The sequence below is a fragment of the Eleutherodactylus coqui genome, chromosome 13, assembly GCF_035609145.1.
Source record: "Eleutherodactylus coqui strain aEleCoq1 chromosome 13, aEleCoq1.hap1, whole genome shotgun sequence".
NCBI classification, from domain to species: domain Eukaryota; kingdom Metazoa; phylum Chordata; class Amphibia; order Anura; family Eleutherodactylidae; genus Eleutherodactylus; species Eleutherodactylus coqui.
In genome coordinates this window covers 72,000,047-72,013,337 of record NC_089849.1, presented here as the reverse complement: position 1 = coordinate 72,013,337, position 13,291 = coordinate 72,000,047, and the positions used below count along the sequence as shown (strand labels likewise).

The window sequence follows — 13,291 nt, the reverse complement described above, 5'->3', positions numbered from 1 at the left end:
CATTGTAAATCAAGGATATTTTTTTTAGACAACTATCCAAAACTGCAGAGAAAATACGTTTTTTGGGGTTTTTTTGTAGGGTGGTGGTCTTCTCAAATAGGATGGACACAGACAAGATGCAAGAGAACGGAAAAACTATCATGGTCTATATTAGTTGTGGTCTTAAGGTCTAAAAGTAGTGGCCTTTTGAAAAGGTTCCTTGTACAACTTAATACAAGTATAGATACTAATACTAGAAATCACTTAAGACTTCTTAAACATCTGTGCTAATCATTTCCATTGTCCTGATTAGAGATGAGCGAGTATACTCGCTAAGGCACATTACTCGAGCGAGTAGTGCCTTAGCCGAGTATCTCCCCGCTCGTCTCTAAAGATTCGGGTGCTGGTGGGGGAGAGCGGTGAGTTGCGGGAGTGAGCAAGGGGGAGCAGGGGGAGAGAGAGAGATCTTCCTCCAGTTCCTCCCCGCTCTCCCCCGCCGCTCCCCGCCCCCAGCCGTCACCCGAATCTTTTGAGACGAGCGGGCAGGTACTCACATAAGGCAATACTTGCTCGAGTAGTTTGCCTTAGCGAGTACGCTCGCTCATCTGTAGTCCTGATCCATCACTAGATTGATGGACTGCCGGTTCCATCACTTGACCGACGCCAACAGAACCAGGTATCTGTCAGGGTATCTCTAATCTTGCAAATGCTGAGCTATCTTTTTGGTCAATTTGACAGAATTTTTGGGATGCAGGCTCCAGTGCAAATGTCAACAATGCCTGTCTGTATTCTACTGTAACAGCCCTGCATTCCTTATATTTATTGTTAATTTATGATTACTACATTGTGGCAGATTGTGGCTATATCCTTGACATGTTTATGCACACCCCACACATAATCATTCTATTCTAGTCTACATTTTCCAAGTTTGCCTCTACTGTTATCATATAAAAGCATTATCAATTAAAATAGTGTAATCAATATTTATGCAAAAGACTAGTAAGGGAAGTAATAATACATCAAAAAGTTCCTAATCCTTGTTGAAGTGAATGTCGGACGAAGGCTTTCCTAGCCGAAACGTGTGACGGGGCAGACGTCAACCCAGACTTTTTTTTACTTTCCACATGGGTTTAGTATTGCTTAGCTTGTCATTGTTTTTTTGTCATCTACTGTACACTTGAACTTCATTATTTGTATATTCATCAAAATACTAAGGACCACCTGTCTGTGAGTGAGTTACATGCTCCGCCCTTGATCAAATGACATTGACGTCATCAAAGGTCCTAATCTAAAAGACATGCAAAGCCTGACCGCAGCCATGTGCTTACAGAACCTGTGATGATGTCACCGTCATGTGATCAGTCACCTGGGCTCTGTGACCATGAGTGAGTTACATGCTCCGCCCCTAATCACACGGTGGTGACATCATTACAGGGCTTTTATTCATGCGCAGATTATGCGCAGACTACATCACCTACAAACCCCCGGTGGCCTCAGTTGCTATGGAATACTAATGACCACTTGTCTGTAAGTGAGTGACTGTGTGAGTTACATGTGAAGATGCCACCGTCATGTGATCAGTCACCTGGGCTCTGTGACCATGAGTGAGTTACATGCTCCGCCCCTAATCACACGGTGGTGACATCATTACAGGGCTTTTATTCATGCGCAGATTATGCGCAGACTACATCACCTACAAACCCCCGGTGGCCTCAGTTGCTATGGAATACTAATGACCACTTGTCTGTAAGTGAGTGACTGTGTGAGTTACATGTGAAGATGCCACCGTCATGGGATCAGTCATTGGGGCTCTGAGCTTCACCCGATGATCACAAAACAAGTCCTTCACTTTATTAAAAACATGCAGAGCCTGACAGCAGGCGTGTGATTACAGCACCTATGATGATGTCACCATCATGTGATCAGCCACCTGTGTGGGGGGAGTCTGGGGTCACATGACCAGGGGTGATCAGTGTGTGCAGGACTCTGCTCTGCTGCTTGTGATCCCTGTTGTATTGGATGAAAAATGTATGTAGCAGAGCTGTATGTGATGCGCATGTAGCAGAGCTGTGTGTGTGACGTACATCTAGCAGAGCTGTGTGTGTGCAACATGCATGTAGCAGAGCTGTGTAGCACATTGCACCACCAGAAACACTGGTGCTATAATTTCCTAATAATTACTAGTCAATATATGTTAGTCTCTTCAACAAGATTTAGGACTATTCTGATGCATTCCTACTTCCTTTATTCATATTCTAGCTTATCATTTACTATTAATTGCAATTCGCTGTCCTACTACTATTATAGGTGCGGTAAAAAATGTGATGTCTCATAATTATTTTCTAGTTCACTAAAGGGCATAAAAGTCAATCAAAATTGGAAGAAAGCATGTGATAACTGGAATTTGGATTCCATCAAATTTTATATCACACTTACAAAATCTCTATCAATAACATGTTTCGGCCTGTAGCAGGAAGCATTGCCCAATAGACAGTAACAAACTTCTCAGAATGCTATGAGATTGATGTAATGACGATAAATATTTGACTCTAAGATGAAGAATATAATTACCATATAAGTCATAGAAATATAAAAGCATCTTGGAATATCTTCATTCCATTCAACGGTCTGCACAAAATCATCCTCTGAAGCTACCTTCTCTGGTAGGTAGATGAGTCCCACTAGTGTAAGCCATGTTTACTGCATTGAGTGCACCATTTTTGGTTTTACAGTAGAGCCTTATTCTATACTAGTCGTTATCATAAGACCAATTTCTAATTGTAAAAATAATTCAATTGTCCTCTCTTTATTAAATTTGGGCTGAATCCAGTGCACAACCTAATTTTGTGTGGCCCACCGGCTGTGCAGCAATTCTGTGGATTGCCGCAGGACACAGTCAAATCGCAGCTGTGGAGTTCCGCACCAAGATCTGCAGATTTTGATGTGGAATTGCAGGCAAGGCTTTAAGCCATTTTCAATTTTGTATCACAATCCACTGGTAGCCTGCAGATTTTGGTGCAGGATTTACTGTGGCTTGCGGTGCGTCGTGCGGCCTGTAAGGTCCATAAGGCTGCAATCACATGGGCAAGAGTGAGTTGTATCCAACATTCTCGCGAGTGACTCGCATCACATAATATACGGACACGCCATCCATGTGTTATGTGGTGTGAGAGAGACCCAACATCTGCATGTTCTATTCTCATATGAGGGTCAGAAACGCTATCTTTTCTCCTTAGGGAAAGCAACTATAAACTAAGTGAGGAGACTCAAATGGCCACACACGCTCCTCTGGGTAATATGCAAATAAGGGAGATGGAAAAAATCCTCCACAGTGCCACCTATTGAAAGGCAGCATTCCTTCAAGCCAAAGTCAGACTTTTTATACAAGCCTTGTTACAATAACTGGAAACTAAAAGCAAAGCCAGACTCCATGTACAGACAGCTGTTTCAGGGTTTTTGCCCTTCATCAGTGTACAGTAGGAGTGGTTTTGCTAGTGAGAGGCCTGGGACGGGGGGGGGGGGGGGGGGGGGTCAGAAATGCTATCTTTTCTCCTTAGTGAGACAACTATAAACTAAGTGAAGAGACTCAAATGGCCATCTCCTCACTTAGTTTATAGTTGCTCTCCCTAAGGAGAAAAGATAGCGTTTCTGACCCCCGTCCCAGGCCTCTCACTAGCAAAGCCAGACTCCTACTGTACACTGATGAAGGGCAAAGACCCTGAAACAGCTTTCTGTACATGGAGTCTGGCTTTGCTTTTAATTCCCGGTCATTGTAACAAGGCTTGTATAAAAAGTCTGACTTTGGCTTGAAGGAATGCTGCCTTTCAATAGGTGGCACTATGGAGGATTTATTCCATCTCCCTTATTCTCATATGAGACTCACACAAAAGTAGACCGTGATGCGATCCTTTCATCTCATAGCATCGCTGCAGGAGAAAATTCGCCCATGTAAATATACCCATTGCAAATAATAGGTTGTATCTCCGCATTTCGCAAGGCACAAAACCCACACGATTTCCTTGCCCATATGAATGCACTCTTCGTCATCTCATTGCTAAATGCGTGACCTTCTCACCGAGGAATTCAAATGTAGACCAAAGTAATACATTATTTAGAGGACTAAAATATCCAGCCAATTATTATCCACCTGACCATAATATTAACTTGCCAACCTCTAATTGTCTTCTTTGCCAAAGGTTGGGTTATTATCACACAATACTGGTTCTGTCCCAGCTGAGACCAATGTCTACATGAACTCCACTAAACTTTACAGCCACCTTCTTAAACTTGCCAACACTTAGGAAGTCCTCGTTCTACAGCTACATTGTACAAAGTGAATACTACAGTAGGTAGCTACATTGTATACAATTCCATTGTTATAATAGTATCAATAATAACCCTTTAATAGCACGCAAGTGCATAAATAAACATGTGACGGGGTGCAGTTTTTAATATCCACCCATTCTAGATTAATCTCTCCTTGGGTGCGGCTATTACAGGGCAGAGTGGAGAGCCGTGTACTAGAATATAGATGCTGTGGCTCACCAGAGAGCACTTATTGCTTGAGATGTTAATGAGACCTCGTCATCCCGCCGCACATGTCAGTTTTAGAAAATATTTGCATTCCGCGTAAATTAATAATTTTGAAGCATCTGATGTGTGGATTCTTCAGTTATTCCTCCTGGAAATGTGTAAATACAGTGACAAGTGAACAACTTTCCCATATCAAGAGCCTGAGTGCCAACACACTCTGATACTATCAGCAGGGGCATAACTATAGGGGGTGCAGAGGTAGCACTCGCTACCGGGCCCAGGAGCCTTAGGGGGCCCAAAGACCACCCTGTTACATACCCATAAACCAGTATTATAAATGGCACATGGTAGATAGGGGGATCTGTTCCAGATTTTGCATTGGGCCAGGGGTGTAACTATAGAGGATGCAGGGGATGCGGTTGCACCCTGGCCCAGGAGCCTTAGGGGGCCCATAAGGCCTCTCTTCTCCATATAGGGAGCCCAGTACTATGAGTAAAGCATTATAGTTGGGGGCCCCGTTACAGGTTTTGCATTGGGGCCTGGGAGCTTCAAGTTACGCCTCTGCATTGGGGCCCAAGGGCTCCTAGATACACCTCTGACTGTCAGCACTGATTTGGCAATGTCAGGCCTCCTTCACACGAGCGAACCCATTTTTGCAGGCATGAGCGTAGCGTTTTTGCGAATGAACAATAGTTGTTTGTGCATGCATCAACGTATTTTACTGCACCGAGACATGTTTATTTGCGCGCGGCAAACAAAGACGTACCGATTTAAATATGTAATTAGTCTAATGAGTTCTAGATGTGTTCTTTTAGCAGCAGTATTACATATCATTCATCTCCTAGTGTATTGCGTGCACATTTGCGCACAACCCATTGACTTCTTTGGAAACCTTTGGCGTGCAAATACGCAGGAAAGTAGATCATGTTGCTATTTTATTTTTGTGCAGGAAAAAATACGCACATGTGAACCAGCCCATTGAAATCAATTGGCGCTATTTTCTGCCTATTACGTGCGTAAATTCTGCAAGTGCGAATACATCCATATTTAAAGAGACTGCAGGAGCCTGTAAAAAGGCCATTAGTAAGGATATAATATTTTAACAAAGGGATTACCCAATTGTTATATAATGTATATATTTCCAGGAGGAATAACAGAGGAATGACACAAAACAGCATTATAAAAAAACTCTTTTATGCTCCAGAATTATTTTATGGGTTTTCAAAATTGACATGTCCGGTTGAGCTGACCTGTCCTCCATAAGGACGAGCTCTTACATAGAGCAGCTATATTAATAATCTGTGGAGCTACTATGGTGATTAGTTGAATAAATATCTAAAATGAAATATGGGACCCCTATGAAAAGTAAATCCAGGGTCTCCATACAGAAGGATCATGCAGGGTAGTAGGGAATGCCCTGTGACAATGTTCTGTTCCCAAAGTTACTTTAACTCACTTGGCATCAACTGTGACTTTGTTACAATATACCGAAAATAACCCGATACTTCAAAAAACTGACATTTTCTAAACTTAAAAGCTAATGAATCATTTAGCGCAACTCGCTGACCTGAAAAGTCTTGTGACTAATTTTAGCTTTCCTGTCATTCTCCTATCTGCCTCTTTTTGGTATGTAAAACATGCAGAATGTACACGACCCTCTTGGAATTAATGAATTTATGTTATTATTATAATATTTATAATCAGCACAAGTTTTAATCAGCAAGAATTACTGCAACAAAATCATATCTCTCCCTTCAGGGAAAATCTGTTAATAAGCAACCACTGATATGCAAATTTCCTATATTTATTTTAGACAATGAGATTCATTATTCCTTACAGAGATTTATAGGCTGCGGCTGTAACTCCTTCTATTCACTAGTGGCACTTACTTCCCAACTGATGCGCTGTACTCTGGGGACAGAACACAATTAGAAAGGGATAAGATAGAACAATAGTGTGAGCCGATAGATATGAGTTAGAGAGATAGATAGATGTGAGATGGATAGATGTGAGATGGATAGATGGATAGATAGATAGATAGATAGATAGATAGATAGATTATAGACATAGATAGATAGATTATAGACATAGATAGATAGATAGATTATAGACAGATAGATAGATTATAGACATAGATAGATAGATAGATAGATTATAGACATAGATAGAGATAGATAGATTATAGACATAGATAGATAGATAGATAGATTATAGACATAGATAGATAGATAGATAGATTATAGACATAGATAGATAGATAGATTATAGACATAGATAGATAGATAGATAGATTATAGACATAGATAGATAGATTATAGACATAGATAGAGATAGATAGATAGATAGATTATAGACATAGATAGATAGATAGATTATAGACATAGATAGATATAGATAGATAGATTTTAGAGATAGATAGATTATAGACATAGATAGATAGATAGATTATAGACATAGATAGAGATAGATAGATTATAGACATAGATAGATAGATTATAGACATAGATAGATAGATTATAGACATAGATAGATAGATTATAGACATAGATAGAGATAGATAGATAGATTATAGACATAGATAGATAGATAGATTATAGACATAGATAGATAGATAGATTATAGACATAGATAGAGATAGATAGATTATAGACATAGATAGATAGATTATAGACATAGATAGAGATAGATAGATAGATTATAGACATAGATAGATAGATTATAGTCATAGATAGATAGATAGATTATAGACATAGATAGATAGATTATAGACATATATATAGATAGATATGACATAGATAGAGAGATATAGTTAGATTTTAGATATAGATAGAGATAGATAGATATGACATAGATAGAGATAGATGGATAGATAGATATGACATAGATAGAGATAGATGGATAGATAGATATGACATAGATAGAGATAGATAGATGGATAGATAGATATGACATAGATATGAAATAGATAGATAGATATGAGATAGATAGATAGGAGATAGATAGATAGATAGATATGACATAGATAGATGGATGGATGGATGGATAGATAGATATGACATAGATAGAGATAGATAGATATGAGATAGACCGAGATAGATAGATAGATAGATAGATAGATAGATAGATAGATAGATAGATATGACATAGATAGATAGGAGATAGATGGATAGATGGATGGATGGATAGATAGATATGACATAGATAGATATGAGATAGATAGATGATCCTAATAATGCATTTAACTCCTAAATCCCATAACATCTTGGCATATGCTGACACTCCTAGTAGTGCCATTTAAAGCTTTAAGGCCTTTTTCACATGATCATTGCGTCTTCAGGGTCCTGTACATTACACCCCAAAAATATGTTGTTGTCCTCACCTAATGCTAATGGAGCAGCCCATTCAGTATGCTGAATCTGGTTTCGCATTATAGTGGCCCTGAAAAGACCATTGTTTGTTCAAAATATTTTATCCTGAGGCCATTGTAACTTGAGTGATCTATGTAACAATTCTGGATCATCTTTTCTTAGAACTCGGTGCTGTGCCGTTCCTTCATTATTCCTACTAGGAATGTATGAATACATTGACAACTGGGTGTTACCTGATGGGTGGGTGTCCTCACACAGTCTACTGATACTATCCAATCAGTGCTGACTGTGTAAGGACACGCCCATTTCACAATGGGAATGCTAACCTCTATGTGTCAAATTATTCACATATTTGATGAGAAATACCTGAGGAACGACACAATGTAGAGTTATAAAAAAACATAATTCAGAATTGTTATTTCATGGCGGATCTGAGTATTTAGTGAAACAGGAATATTAGTAGTGGTGACAGGGCCACCTTAAGTGATATTAGGGTGGTTCCACATTCATGTTGGAACCTCCGATTGGAAGTTCCATTGCACATCCAACACAAAATGCCAGAAGAAAAAGTGTTGCATGCAGTGCTTTCTCTTCCGGCTAAAAGCCGGGCAGCTGAGCGGAAACCGAACGGACCCCGTTATAGTCAATGGGGTCAGTTCGGCGCTGTTCGGTTCGATCCTGAGACGGAGTCGTTCGGCTATGAGGATTCTCCTTTTCTACTCCCTGAATAGAGCAGGAAAGTGGAACTCCGAGTGCAGGGGACAATGGGTGAAGGCATGTCTACACATACAGTATATAAAGGATACAGTATATATGTATGCATAGTGGATCTGCAGTATAACTATCAGCAAAGTTTTACATAGTTGAATCTAGAGAACAGTGATTTTGCAAAAGTCATGTGAACAGTTCAGTCCATGAGGACATCGAGTTGTCAACAACCGATCGCCCAAAGAGTAGAATGATTCCATGCCCGTGAATGTGGGCGGTAGCGGGCCCTTATACGTACACCTCCCTTTCTTCTTTGTATTTATTGAAGTAAACAGGTGTATAGTAAATCACAATTCATGGTCTCTGCCTCTTCCAGGAACACTAAATCAGTACCTATTATGTGTATAAAGGGACTAACATGCCAGCTCCGAGGTATTATCAGTTGGCTGCAGCGATACTCCGAGTCAGATGGATTTGCACAGTAATCATTGACTGTATTGAAAAAGACAGAGGCCCATTTAAGAGACGGCAACTAATCATATGTTCAGTGTTAGCGGGTATTTGCATCTTAAATCAAAAACGATCATGGAATAGAGTATATAACAGGGTAGAATGTGATGACTGAGAACAGACTGCTAGCCTCTAATGTGACAATTGTCCCATACAACTCCCTGACATTGACTGATCATAATATAGGGAGCTCTTACAAGCAGCTGAACCCAGTTGGGGATTCGTGACCTGAGGCTTCCGATTCCTGTTTCACACATCAGTTGAAAGTAGAGATAGCGTTCTGTCTTTTAATGCAATTAAAATATTTGATTGAAGACTGTGCTAATATATAGAACACATTATTGCTGTATAGTGTATATGGGCGGTGTCTTTAATACAGTCACTGTAGATCACCGCCTCTTCTCAAGATCCCCCCTGCAATACTACAAAATGCCAGTGATTGTCTGCTGTCTCTAACATCTATCTGAATCTTTCAAAAACTGAACTTCTTGTATTTCTACCATCTATTAATCAACCTAAACCTGAAATTTTAATTTCAGTGTATGGTTCTACCATAACTCCTAGGTAGCACGCCTGCTATCTTGGGTCATATTTGACTCCAAACTTTTCTTCCCTCTTTTCCTATATTCATATATTCAATCCCTTGCTCACTCATGTGACTTGCACCTCAAAAACCTCTCCAGAATCTCCCCTTTTCATACTGCTGAAACAGTAAAACCTTTAATTGTTGCCCTGATCCATTCCTGTCTTGACTACTGTAACTACTGATCGGTCTTCCCCTCACTAAACTCTCCAATCCACCGTGAACGCAACAGCCAGGTTCATATTCAACTACTATACCGATACCTCCACCCTGTGCCAGTCACTATACTGTCTGCCCCTCCACTAAAGATCAATATTCAAACTTCTGCTCCCTCATTGCCGTCTACCATTCCACCGATGCTCTCCATTCTGTTAATGACCTCACTCTAAGTTCCACTTTAGTTCGAACCTCCTACATCCAACGCCAAAACTTTTCCCGAGCCATTGGCTATCAAATTAATACCATTCATTGAAACGTTTGGTAGAAGGGTGCAGTCCATGGCGGACTCAGCATCTGCACTGTGTACAGTGATGGAGAACAAACTAGCTGTCATCTGTCTCTCTGGTATGGAAGTTCTATGGCATCACTTTCATTTCCAAAAATATGAAATGAAACGAAAAGTAGATCCGCCTTGCCGAACACCAATTTGACTTTGGGTTGCCCACGAAGGTAGCAATTTGGAAACTCCAGTTTTCTCCCTTGACTCCTCCAAGCGATATTTCATCTTCACTACTGGGACCCCAAGCCATTACTCATAGAGGTATTCCTGGTTGTGTGGCCACCGACGCATAGGGCTGAGGTATGGTACCTGATGGTGTGAACTTGGGCTTGTCCGTACTATTAGCAAAGGTCAGGGCTAGCAGCAAAACTTCAAAGACTGTATCCAGGCAAATAAAAGTCAGGTCAGCAAGCAAGTAAAGAAGTCCAGGTAATGTAGTTGAGGTCAGGAATCACAGACGTCAGACAGGTCAGGAAACAAACAAAGGTCGGAGCCAGACTACAAGACCAACGGGAGCTTTGTCATGGTGGATGAGACCAGTTGCTTAGGCATCCTCCAATGGAGGAGAAGGATGGCTAACATAGTCGGGAGGTGAGTAGTGATTGGGGGGGCCGGACTTGGGAGTGCATGCTGATCCTTTAAGAGAGAGGGCAGGACCACTTGTGAGCCCTACTAGCAGAGGCCATGAAGCAAGCAGTGGAGAAAGTGTGGCATATAGCGTGTCAAGTGGGGCCGATGTTACAGTATGTGTGCAGGACCAACCTTGCTTAAGATGAGGAGCTGTTGGATGAAGTCAAGGCTCCCATAACATCTTGCTTCCATAACCTCTTGCTTTGACCATCACAGCTCAGTCAGACGTCACGTCATGGCCGTGGTCTCTGCATGGAAGTCACTGAACTTTGACATGAATGTATCTCTAATATGCAGTTATATTTTTAATTAGATGATATCTGTATGGGGGATCAGGATTCTGTGTTTGCTATGGAAGAAAATATTGTTGACAACAGAGATGAGAATCTGGTGATGTGTGTTTCATGTTAGTATTTAGCTCTGCAATTTAAAATGTGTGAATAAAGCCTTCCCGAGTCATCCACGGGCTGTCACACACATTAACATTGAGTGCAAGTTGTTAAATATTCATATATTGACTCAGCTCATTATGTGTTATTGAGCATCAGGAATTCATGTGAGCTAGAAGCCATTCACATAATTAAAGGAACAATTAAGCCGTGATAAGATCTGTCAACAGCAATATTGTGCAGATCACTAAAGTTTTTTTGTCTTTCCGAAACTTGCCAGTAAATAACTAAAAAAATAAGTTACCACAAAGGTAATAAAGACAAGCTATGAAGAGTTAAATGTTTACATTGGCTGACTATATAACTAAAGATAATCCTTGAAGGAACCTGCAATAGTGTCTGGAGACCAAATACATAGTGTTGGATCAGAAGAAAGTGAAAAGGGGAATTTGCCCCACACTCAGTTACATCCAGTGCTACCATGTTTCCCCGAAAAGAAGACAGGGTCTTATATTAATTTGTGCTCCAAGATGTTTATTTTTTACATGTATAGCTGCCTGGACACTATTTAAAAATCATGCTAGGGCTTATTTACAGGGAAACAGGCTAGAATCGCCTTATTTAGTTATTCCTGAAATGTCCTGGAGCCGTTCTCCTCAGGTGGTCATGTGATCTTACTTCTGACCAGCGGAAATTTACTTGGCTGTATATGCTATCAAATTAGTCATTTTTTCAGACAGCATAACTCCTGCATAGTGAACCTAACCACAGATACTCTTTAGAGAAAGGCACAGACACTCCTGTCACAGTTACTGGTGATGATCACACAGTTATAATACAGGAGATCACAGCTTATCCTCCTGACTGTATACGTGTGGTCTATAGCTTATTTAAGTGAAAATAGAATATAGACAGCAGTAGCACTGTTCTCCCTGTAGGCAGAGATGGTACATGCTGTAGCTGCTCATGTGATGTTGTACTGATGCATCATGGGATTAATAGCACAGAATAGTGAAAAAGAAAGTAGGAAGGTATTTTAGCATCACAATAAGTATCAGACAGGAGGCTGCAGTGTATAAAAGTGACTATAATATACAGATGCAGGGATGGAAAAATGTAGTTTTGCTGGAGTGGCCATTTAATCTGGCCCTGGGAATACACTGGCAATGCTCACTGCAATGTGGTGTATTGTGAACCTGTGACAGTTATTAATTTTTGTTCACTGATCGTAATGTCTGTTAGGGTAAAACGTCATTTTCAAATCTATGGTATATTTCGAATATTTCCGTTAGTACTCTAAAACACATGAACCATACCCCCCCCCCCCCCACTCACTCAAAAAACCTGAAGGTAGCCACCCTACATACACCTGTAAAACCTTTTGTAGGCTTCTATGAATGAGAAGATCTGCTGAGTGCCGGCACGCAATATAGTCGCTGGTTTACAGATTTGGATGGGGCCAACACAAGTATGTTGAGTCCCTTCAGACAAAGATCATGTAGTTACAATGAAAGGGAGTTGGCCATACAAAGAGGGCCAAACGTCTCGCTGAGGTAATGGCTTGTTTTTCTGGGTTCTATTCAGACTTCTGAGTATAAACTTGAGGTCAACTTTAGTGTTTTTGACCTTCACTAATGTGAAATCTGCTTAAGGTGATGTTTATACAAAAATACCGCCGTGTGATAAATACTACATTCTTTTATTCTGTAGTATGGTTATGGTGATATCGTATTTATATAGTTTTGCTATGTTTTACTACAATAAAAAAATAGCTTTTTTTTCACCGCATGCTGATACCCATAACTTTTTCACTTTTTCGGCAATGGGGCCCTGTGAGGCTTGTTTTCTGAGGGTCGAGCTATAGTTTTTATTGGCATCATTTTGGGGTGCATATGACCTTTTTGATTATTTTTACTTCATTTTTTTTGAGGGGGAGAGGGTGGGTGGAGGTAAACTAAGAACTGTAACTCTGGCAAAGTGGTTTTATTACAGTAGTTACCAAGTGGGATAAGTAATATTATATTTTATCAGGCTGGATCTTTTTGGACACAGGGATACCGGTTGTTTATTTTTTTACTTTGTGTTTTTTGGT

The 13,291-nt window shown here is 40.4% G+C and overlaps 1 protein-coding gene across 2 annotated transcripts in view; it reads right to left on the bottom strand.

The window, feature by feature from the left end:
* Positions 1-13,291, bottom strand: part of EPN3 (epsin 3) — a 43,879-nt gene that overhangs the window by 25,517 nt on the left and 5,071 nt on the right. The gene's annotated exons all lie outside the window — the stretch shown is intronic.